This window comes from Tyto alba, unplaced genomic scaffold (genome assembly GCF_018691265.1).
Source record: "Tyto alba isolate M040663 unplaced genomic scaffold, T.alba_DEE_v4.0 Super-Scaffold_22, whole genome shotgun sequence".
Lineage (NCBI taxonomy): Eukaryota > Metazoa > Chordata > Aves > Strigiformes > Tytonidae > Tyto > Tyto alba.
Window position 1 is genome coordinate 2,489,556 of NW_024881296.1, and position 11,415 is coordinate 2,500,970.

Sequence of the window (11,415 nt, forward strand, 5' to 3'; positions counted from 1 at the left end):
AATATACCTCCTTATGCTCCCCCTCAAACACTTTCTCAAATTTTAATAAAAATGTAATTTCAGAAATGCTTTCTTCCCAAAGCTGTTCCATTGCAAAGTAGTAAAATTAAGTCCAGCTTCTTGTTGTTGCTGTGGTTGTTGTCAGAGTGGATGATGAGCCAAGGAACTTGCACTATATGTTCTATTTTCATTCCCCAATGGAGAGCTTGAGATAAGCTCCTCCAACCAGGGTTATGGAGACAGTGCCAGGAAATGTTGTGGGAGCTGGAGGGAGTGCTGGACAGTCTAGGAAAGCAAAGGGAAAAGCTCCAAATTCAAAACTGAAGCTTTGCAGATCCAAGTCAACTCCTTTTTTTTTTTTTTTTTATGGCAAAATCTACTGCTTAACTTCAGGATTGAAATATGAAAGTATTCAGTTCTCTATTCACTCCTCTATAGTGCTGGTTATGCCAGAACTGACCCTCTTTCCTGCTTTAAGTTAACAGCAATCTTGCACTGTCTTGTTTCATGTCAACTGATAAATCAGTCAAATGATCCTATCACTTTTTAATGAACCAAATTTACTGGAGGTGTGCTCCATCCCCTCCTCTTCTGTAGACTGCAAATACACTTATATTATTACTGTTACAATAATGCAAATCCAGTAGGAGTGAGACCCCTGAGACCTTGCATCAGCCAGATCTATTAATTAAGCTATATGGTGCCATGCAGTGAAAACTTAAAGCTTGTCATGGTTCTGACCTCTATGAAAAGAATATGACTTTTAGTGTAGGTTTGACTTTAGACACTAAAAACTAGCTGTCTAAAACTAAGGTAAACCAAGCTGGTAATCTGCACTCCCAGAACAGCATATGAAGACAGAAAAGGCCCTTCCAGAGAAAAACTTAGGTGCCTAAGGTAAGCGTATGACCCTCCAGGTCTGGTGTATCTCCAAAGGGATTATTATTATTATTATTATTATTATTATTATTATTATTATTATTATTATTATTATTATTATTATTATTATTATTATTTAATAATAATATTGTTGTTATTATTATTGTTATTATTATCATCATCATCATCATCATCATCACTATTATTGGGGTGTGGTTTTTGTTTTGTGTTTTTAAAACTCAGTAGCTCCCCCAGAAGTGTCACTAGACTGAGTGGTCAGCATTATCTGAGAACCCGATATCAGACATGGAAGCAATCAAGGCACAAACGCATAGGCAGGATAACCTTGGAGATGCCATCCTGTAATTTTCCTTTTTTCATAGAGGAAAATAGTGTCTCTTTAATAAGCAGCTCACCCACTTCCCCTAGTCTTGCTGTCGGTTTTGTAGTTATTTCTCTTTCCTTATTCCCTTTCTATATTCCTCCAACTTCTTCCTTCCTCCTCTGCTCACCATATCCACTCTTCTTTTGCCAATAATTATCTCCTGCACAAATATAATCTCTGAATTTATTTTGTCAAAACCAAAACAATCCAGATGCTCTGAAAAATGTTTGAAAATTTTGTATATGAATAAAGCAAATTCATAAACAGAGAGTCTGAGTAGGAAAAGGAAATAAAACTAGTAAGCTGCATGACAAACTTTGCCCTGACCTCCCTGAGTACATCTCTCTGCCCAGACTGATTTGTAAGAATTCCCCATGGAAATACAAGGGGAACATTTTCATGGGACTTTCTGCATCTCAATCCCTCACCCTGACTCCCTTTCTGGTTTTGCATACTCTCATCTCTTCAAGGCAGTGCCCATGTGCTCCTAAGCTTGCCCAAAACTGACAGCAAAATGGGACTGTGAATTTATGGAAGGCCTTTGGGACTAAAGACTGATAAAATCCCTGTGAGAAAGCCTGATATTTTGACATTGGCTTTACTCTGGAAGAAGGGTGAAAAAATCAGAATATTTTCTACAAAAAAACCTCTGATTTTATTATGTGAACAGGAGTCTTGAGACTCCTTGTGAAAATACAGAAAGAACCCCCCAGAGAAGCCAGGGAGGTGCAGTGCAGGAGAGAAAAGAAACGTGAATAACCATATGTAACAACGGCCAGGAAGTCAAAACAGCTAACAGCTCCTTTTGACTCCGAAATCTCTCAGGACATGCAAGAGTTCAAACAGAGCCACAAGCTAGTGCTAATCTCACCTGAAAAGAAATATATCACTGGACATATACAAAGTTAAAAAAAAAATCAGTTTTGCTTCAGATACTTCACTGAGACTTTTAAAACAGAAAACACTGTTTCCTGATACGTCAGCCCACTAGATAAAGAAATACCACATTTCACAAAATGCCACAATATGAAGTCACATCCCTACTTTATGTACAATTCATAAACAGGATCCCCAAATCTGGCAGCCCTGAGGGGACAGGCTGATGTATGGATCGGTGCAGGATCCAGGGGAATGGGAATGGAGAGACTCTCCCATCCACTTTGGACGACAAATTGTGGAAGCTTCCAAGTTTATTAAAACCTCTCCTTCAAAGGAACATGTGAGCCCTATCTCACATCCAAGTGACAGTCTTCCTCTGACTTCTCTGGAGTTGGTAAGCCCTAGATTTGTGCTTATTTAAATGAGCATACACACAAATAAAGCATTGAACTGTTTTCTCTCATGTATGAAATAATGCATGGTAAAAGACTGCCATTACCAAACAGATTAATCTGTCTCTTTCTCTTACTAGTCAGTGAAAATCCAAAGCCTTCATCTTTACCCATTTGACCTACCCTGCGGGTTTGTCCATGTCTCACTATCTGGAGAAGAAGGGACCCCTGATTAAAAGGTATGTTGGGGCATTGGTCAACACAAAGCCAAGGGTCTCATTTCCTCCTGCATTAATATCTCACTACTGTTAATTGCAGTTACGGGTGGATAGGCAATACTGGAGAACAGAGGACATGATTGCTTTGCCATTACTGATTACCTCACATCACACATTCAAAACGAATTTGCTTGTCCCTGCAGTCCTTGGCTCAGAGAAAAAAAAAAAAAAAAAAAAAACTAGGGGGGAAAAAAAGCCTGTTGTTACTGACAGCTGCTCTTCAAAGGTCAAGGTTTACAATAGTTGGAGCACTGCAGGTCACGGCTGATGTGAACTGCACAGAGAAACTCTTCTTGCCCTCCCTGCAGCTTGACTGTAACGAATGTTATCTGTCCCTTTCTCTTTATAAGCTTTGAATTCACATAAAAATAAAATTAAAAAAAAAAAAAAAAAAAAAAAAAAGGAAAAATAAAGCAAATAAAAAATATTTACAGTGTAATCTCTTCTCTGCACACACCTCTTCCAATCAGGCAGCTATGAAAGCTGTCCTCCTGGCAAGATAAACTATCATTTTTTAACAAGGTAGATGGATGCCTTCATACATTTTTAAGCTTGGGACAGGATATATTTTGTGGTTTATTTATAATGACATCAATTACACTTGCTCCTAGGTAATAATTCTCTCCTTTATAATTATTTATGAGGTGATTTTTACTTTTTTGAAAGTTTTATGTTTATTGATGTGTTTGGTTAATGAACACTTAAATGACATGGTCAGTTGCTTTGCAGGATGCTGGAGAACAGCAAAATCAATATGTTCTGCACCTGAGAACAACCATCTTAGTTTTGTAGTAATGATTCCCTGAGCAAGGTCCCAGGAGCCTGAGAGATAATTGCAATTCCACATAGTCAACAGTCTGCTCAGATCTATATAATCACTGTCTTTAGCTGCTTCATTTTGTTTGGTTTTGTTGCGTGTGATCTTTGCCATTAACATCTCTTTCTCTGTGATCTCAACTGGATGGGTTTTGCATCCCAATCCCTCTTTTAGCTTTCATTTTAGAACCTCAACTCTGTTGAATTCAGAGCCCTGTGCTGAGTAGAGAAAGTGGTTAGTTAAGTAGCTGCTTTCTGCCACTCAATTTATCTTTGTTGATTGCTGCCTTTGGAGAATGAAAGTTCACAGCGCTCTGGATAAACATTAAAAAAAAGACATAATAAGGCTTAGTATCCCCAGATGAAGATAATTGATCTCCTCAGTTGCTTTAATATGCAGAGTACAGAACACAGACAAGTGTTAATGGAATAATACATTCTATGGCCCCTCTGTGCTGGGAGGCCGACAGCACTCTGCACCGTGAGGGATGGTAAGCAGTGTTAGCTCCTCCAGTCGAGAAGCTGGAAAAGAAATTTGTCTTCAGGTTGCAAGGCCTTTATAGATGCAAAGGAGAATATATGATGGTATTTCAATCTCCAAAGTGGTTTGTGCTCCGAATGTGGCACAGAGGTCTTTTTTTTTAGAAGGACAGGATCAATGGTTTAGGGCCTTTATAAAGTGCTAATTGTATCTTTAGCCTATTCGTGAAATACCTCGCCCAGCAAATGCACTGATGTAATTAATCAGGTATATTTGTAAGTTAGGTTTGAATGCAGAGCATACAAACTGAGACAGAGCTTAGAAGAGTAAACCAGTCAGGAAAGCATAACAGACTTAATCTGTGATCTCTTACAGTGTGGTCCTGGACCACTTGTGATCTACAAGGCCTCCTTCAATACTCTGCAGAGGGTCCATAAAAGACTTACCAGATGTTTTCACATAAATGACAGTGCATGTCATTCCACAAGATCTTTCAGGATCCGACACTGATCTAAAGTGGTTAAGAATCACCTTCTTCCTGGACTGACACAAGGATGAAAAAAATAAAAGCCTTTTACAGGGTGTCACAACTTTCAGAATGAGGCTTCCTCTCCATGACATTCAGGCAGGGTTTGTTCAGCAGGTCATACAGACAGTCATCTGCCAAGATGCTATAATCAAGTGGTTTTGAGATGCAACCTGATTCAGTCTACTACCAACCACATTAGCTAAAGGACTGTATCCAAGACCTCAGCTACTATAAGCACCCTGTTGCAGTGTCCAGCATGGATTTCAAATGCAGATGCTCTCAGATCAAAGAGAGTATCTGAGAGGAAAAAGGATTTGGTAGAAAGGATAACGATCTGGCTATTTCAATTCGGAGCTCAAGCAGAGACACCTGAAAGAATGTTTTTTTCCTACTAAGCACCTGAAAGCTGAAAACCAGATGTCTGAGCTGGACACCTAAACTATCAGGTATTCTCAGCAGTCACTTTAGAAAATGCAGATCTGAGTCCTTTGGTTAATATAAAACAAGCCAAACATCTTCCAAACGGTCTGGTGAAACCCCTCAAACATACTATTTGGAAAGTTACTAACTGGTAGCTGACAAAACCAATTCTCTCCCTTCATTTACAAAAATGAAAATTGGCATCAATCTTCTGAGTTTCACAATAGACCAGTAGTAATGTTAACATGAATAAATCAACTGGGAAGATGTTTGCAAATTTTGATCAGACAAAGAGATATAGTTACCTGCTGTAAATGAAGATAGCTAACTTTTCTACTTCCATTAACTGTTGCCAAATCTCATAAATGTAAACAGAGAATAAAACCTTTCAGTCACTGAATATGAGTATTCTCCTGGGAAAATCCAGCTGGCATCCAACCTGATTTATGTGCTTTAAAAAAAGCATTTGCTTTATAAGTCTAGGGTGAGCCTTAAAATGTAAGTTCACGTGTAAAAAATATTGTGGCTCAGGACCTATTTCAGAAAAAAATTACATGTTCTTTTCAGCTGCCAACCATTCCCCATGCCGAGAGCAAAGGCACATGAACTCAGGGTCATGGCATCAGCTCAGAGGAAGCTGTTCAACTTAGGTACTGAAAGTGTGACCTCTAGCATCACAACCCCTTTCCAGACACCTACTATGGCTCCTAATCTTTGCACTGAAATTAGAAGTCTGGAGCCTCAATATTCATTGGATCTGAACCTATGTGACTTTTCCACAGCCAGAAACAAGAACTGAAAGCCTTCCCACACAACCTCATCTTCACTGCTTCTCATCTGTGTCATTTCAGGTGAAACACTACTTCCCCCAGCCCATATTTTGTAGATGCTCATAACATCTATCTTCTAACCCTATTCTAACATGTAATACCTTACCTGAATACTCCACACCTGTCCTTAATGAGTAAACTTAAATTCTTAATAAACATTAGCATTACTGGCAAATTTAGGCCAAATACAAAACACACTCCTCTCCTAGCCATAAAGTATTTCCTAAGAGTGAGAGGAAAAATATGACTTACAGCCACTTATTACCCTTCCATGTCTTTCCTCATTTTAGATGCCCTAACCAAATCATTAAAGAAATGTACATCTTTTTTCTCATAGCAAGGCTGTATTATTAAGCAAAGTGTGATTACAAGGTCAGTAACAGGCCTGTTCTCTGGCTGCAGAAGCTGGAGACCCACAAGCTTGGGGTGGTGGAAGGGAGTAAGGTCATGCTAAGAAAGATTTGAGGGAAACGGTAGATATTAAACTGATTATTTCTCTGTGGTTTGTGTCGATGCCTGATTATTTGGTCTAGTAACCTACACCCAAACTTGACAATTTTTCTGTATGCATACATACAAACACACACACACACACATGAAATACACACTTGTTCACTACATATGAATATCCCGTGCCATTTTATTTTCAGTCTTGGAGAAATTGAGAGAACATTGCCAAACGTGTTCTCAGTTCTACTCTGTAGAGGCCTGAACTAAAATTACGACTGAAAAGCAAATGCAGTGACCTTTAAAGGAATCAAGAAGAAGCTATTTCCAGTACATTACTAAATGCTATATTTTAAAGGTTCTAACCTTATTTGCTACAAGTGTATAATATCAGGAAAACCTTGTGAGTGAAGGTTCTGCATTCATCACATAGCCCAAGTCACTTACAGAAGAGATGGGGAAAGTTATTACTTTCCCCCTTGCAGACATTAAAGTTCAACCCCCTTTCCTGTAGTGTTTTGCAGCATTAAATAAGGTTCAGGGATCACTTTAAGAATTACAGGCTTCTCAACCTAACAAAAATACAGTTTCCTGCAAGCAGCCATAGATGCATCGTCAAACAGGGAGAGCAATTTATGAGATACGCATGTCCTACACAGCTCAAACAAGCTAAGGGGAACTGTGTACTGTTATCTGATATCGCCATAGCATAAACTTTATTGAACGAAATACTCTTTTATGAGAATTATAATAGAAATTGATTTACAAGATACAGTTTAAAAGTAAAAGATAGGACAACAAAAGACATGTCATAAACTTGAGGCCACCCTTAAGCCTGGACCTAATTGCATCAAATAAGTAAAAAGAAATGTATGATGGTGTGTTTGTGTAGTGCTTTATTTAACGTCTGACAGTCAACAAAGACTTTGTGTTTTGATGCTTAGAAAATCATAAAGTAAAATGTTAACTTTGCTTTATTTATTACTATTATTGATAGATTTATATTGTATCTTTCATATGTATAATGGTACTCTACACCAAATAAATGAGGGAGAGTAAAACCTTCACACAGCAAATAAAGAATGAAAGCAAGCAGAACCAGAAACATCAATAAAATGCAAAAGTGGTTAGTAAACAAGTGTGAGGTTTATCTGATTTTTTATAAGTTTGTCTGGAATTAGCTGTACGGGATATTGTGGTGTCAAATATTTCACCAGGTAAGTTTCTAATAAGAAAATACAACATATCAGGTAACAGACAAAGAGAAGAGGTGGAAAAAGGTAAATACTACAAACCAGAGATAAAATGTGGCCTGCACATGAGAATATAAATTGAGTCAGGAAACAGCACTAATAAAATATGCAAGATCTGAAATTCCTTAAAAAGCACTGTAACGTTTATAATCAAGAAATATCTAATACAAAGACAATCTTCTACCATTCAGATCTCATCCCTGCTATCTGAACCCCTGGCCCTGTAAGCTACAGTATGGGCTTAGCCATGAGCTTACAGTTAAGCACATAGTTTATAGAATCACTGTTACATATTACACGTGAAAATGAGAAAAAAGTTGAAGAAAAGCTCCAGAAATACTACACAGATTATTTTTTCACATTTAATACTTGGCCATTAAAAAATACCTCCATTTGTTTCAGAATAACCGGATTGTGCCCTTAAAGAGCTTAAAGAGTTACAGGCCCTGGATGAGCTTTAAAGCAGTACAGGAAATCACAGGCACAGATATGGTACTTGACCTTTAGTGGTGCAATGAAACCACTAAAATATATGTTAGGCTGCAAAATGCTGAGATCTTCTACTGTGAAACAAAACAGATATTGATTTTTCCTGTACACCTTTTACTACAACAGTAAGTCAAACATAGTTGGTACCAGATGATTCTGGTTGTTTGAGATATCATGCAACATGTTCAGTAAAAGTCAAGAGTAGTGAGATTTTAGTACTTTTGCAGCATGGTTTTCTGAATTAAATTAACCAAACCTGTGAGTTAAATGAATGTGCCAGCAGTGTCTCCCTACTACACGAATTGAAGTTCTGTAGAAACCTGCTCATGGCTGCCAACACCACCGAGTTCAATAGGTGAGAGAATAAGTTTTGCTGCATGGACATGAGCGGGATTTCTGTGTTAGCCACTAGTCAGGAAACCAGAGGAAAACTTTCACAGATCTCTACTCAGTTGGAGGAGTCCATGCCTCATCAAAAAATAACTACAAATTTCATCTCACATGAGTCTAGAAAAACTTGAGGATTTGACCATTAACAGTTTTTAAAGTTATTTAAACTAGCTAACCCTGAAATGGAAGTACAGCAACATATTTTTGGCTCTTTAAGAACAAATGCTTCCCAAAAAGCCTTTATAAGCTAAGTAACAGCTGATGGCAACAAATTCTAATAAGAAACAATTTCATACATCAAATATATTTCTGCATTTCTGCAACCCAGGACACAGACATGATTTTTACAGATACATGAGGAAGGATTCATTAGTCTTTGTGACTTCGGATATGAGTCTGCAAAGCTACTACTCCTGCCCTACTACAGGTCCAAGAGTCTGAAGGCACAGAGTACTCTCCAGTATATCCTTTTTGCTCTCCTGCTGCATGATCCTATTTTAAATACAGAGACCTCAGTGACTTTACTACTGGTTGCTGTGGAAATGCTTGTGGGATCACAGAGGTCTCAATGAAAAAAGCAGGAACTGTCAGATTAAAAGTGGTTTTCAATCTATCCACAGTCCTCTATACATTTAAAATTTGTAATCCAAATCCACAGACAATAGGTCTCCTTTTCTTAGTGACCTTTCATAGGTCACTTCATGGTCTAACAATAGCTGTGGGCTCTGTGCAGAAGTCCAGGGCCAGTCACTGTTTCTACGCACAGGTTTTAGTACTAGTAAGAGAGGCGACATGTTCTACAACAGCATAGCGATCCAACCCCAAACTGAGCTACCCATGCTGCCTACTTCCAATGCCTAAGCACCAGGAAGAGGGAAGATTCTTAACTGAGATACTCCAGGCTATTTTGTAAAGGCACTTCCCTGTTGCCTATCAGGGTCCCTGAGTTGTTGCTGCTTCTCCACTCCAAGTTGGAGCTTTTTAGGACTACCAGTCCAGGCTATCAGACAGGTGGGGTGCTCCTGTTTTCCAAATGAGAGGATCAACACCAGCATTGATGACCCAACCTTGTTACCATTGTATACTCAAAATCTAGTCCTATAGATATACAGATGCTATGTGACAGTGTCAGTCCAAGTAGCAAGGCCAGAACTGCACATTTGCAAGATTGCAGGTCTTCAGCAACTTCCAACGGGAGTTCGTGCGCAGTAAGCATGGAGAGTCAGCACTGCTGAACATTATTAGTAACTGCAGCTGGGTTCCTCCCAGCTAAATCAGCCTTGTCCACAAATGACCACCAGAACATGAAAAAAACAGATGAATTGCCATACCTTAAGTGAAAAAATATGATTGAATAAATCCCGAGCATAAGACTTTGTGCCTAATTAGTTAAATCCCCTTAAGACATTAAAAAAAAAAAAAAAAAAAAACATTGCTAAAAGGGCTCTCAGCAATTTGTAATAAGATGCTTAGATAATGTGCTCACTATCAAGGGAAGTTTCCAGTTTCACTGTGCTCCATTTTTTAACATCTTGGCAAAGACATTTTTCTCGCTCTCATGCTAAAGACCTCCCATTGACACTGTAACGTTAGCCCGGGAGCAGCTGGTGACTATTCCTGATGAATGGCAGGTGAGAGAGTTTTTCACGCCAAACCAACATGCACGCAAAACTGAATTCTCCATCCTTGTTTCCTTCATTTATCAGTTTTAAAGAAGCCTGAGACAAGGCGGTTTGTGAAAGTTAAGCGTTCACCTTACACAAGCAGGTTGGCTACAGCAGGGCAAAAGCAAAGAGGGAAAACGCTCTGAGAGGCAGCTGCCTGTCCTTTGGGTTGGCATTGATATGTTCCTATTCTACACAGCTCTGCAGTGGCCAACACAGCCCAGATGGGTACCTGAGCGTGATAGTCCACAGACAGATGAAAAGAAATCTCTTTTGGAGCTGATCCAGAATTAAATGAACTTTCTCTGTACAATAAAAAATCAAAATCAGTTCAAAAGGACTAATTAAAACATTAGCATTTCTCTCCATGTCTGAGATTTAAGGGATTTTACTGGTTGGATTGTATTTTTGCTTTCAAGATACTTAATACACTTAATTTAAATGTATTTTGGACTTGAAACTTTATTTCAGAATAAGAAATTAAAAGACTTAGTCTTTTTCAGTAATATTTTGTATGAATAGTTTTAGTTCTTTCGAAATTGTGTTTTTTCATCCCTGCAAATAAACTGGTTGAATAACAACTGTTGCCTGTTCCCTGCCTACCAATATGAAACACGTGAGAAAACTGTGTCAAACGTTATATCTAAACCTTTTATCAGTGGATAGATTTAAACCATAGAAGTTAAAGGCAAAGTTGGATAATACTGTAAAGATGCCAACCAAAGATGCCTCCGCTGACAGTGGTGGTCCTGGCCTTTTGGCACACTGTGATTAGATCTGCTCTGGAGACTGTATGACTTTGATGGGCTGCATGAGGACTGACTACACGGTCTATCAATTCAGGTATGCTGATGGTCCGTCCTCCCAATTTCTGTACATGACGAGTGCAAACACCAAAAATGCTGAGTAGACTCAACTGGCTCTGTTGATACAGAAATCAAGGGCATTCAGAAACAATCAGGACTGCCCCCCAACCCCCCCTTTTTTTAAAGTTCATCAAAATACATTTTTACATTGCTTCAGCTTTTCTTTTTGTGCCAAGTTCCAGCAATAAACCTGCTTTATTAAACTGACATTTTGCAAGTAGTTAGTCCTGAAAATTGACTAAGCCCTTTTGGTATTAGAAAAATCATTCTGGAGGCAGCTGAAATATTAAATGAAACAAAAAAAAAATAGCTAATGGAACGGCAGGAAATCTGATTAATTTCTTTTTTTCATAGAGCAATGCTGATGAAGCAAGATAGCCATTATATTCAGCAATGAGGTAATTTGTTTGGCAAAAA

General features: G+C 38.4%; 1 long non-coding RNA gene across 1 annotated transcript; it reads left to right on the top strand.

Moving 5' to 3' along the window:
• The first annotated feature begins 662 nt into the window (after positions 1–662).
• On the top strand, positions 663–3,135 carry LOC116961696. The gene is made up of 3 exons (XR_004407103.2): positions 663–897; positions 2,331–2,537; positions 2,676–3,135. It is a non-coding gene; the product is annotated as an uncharacterized LOC116961696 (long non-coding RNA).
• The last annotated feature ends 8,280 nt before the right edge of the window (positions 3,136–11,415 follow it).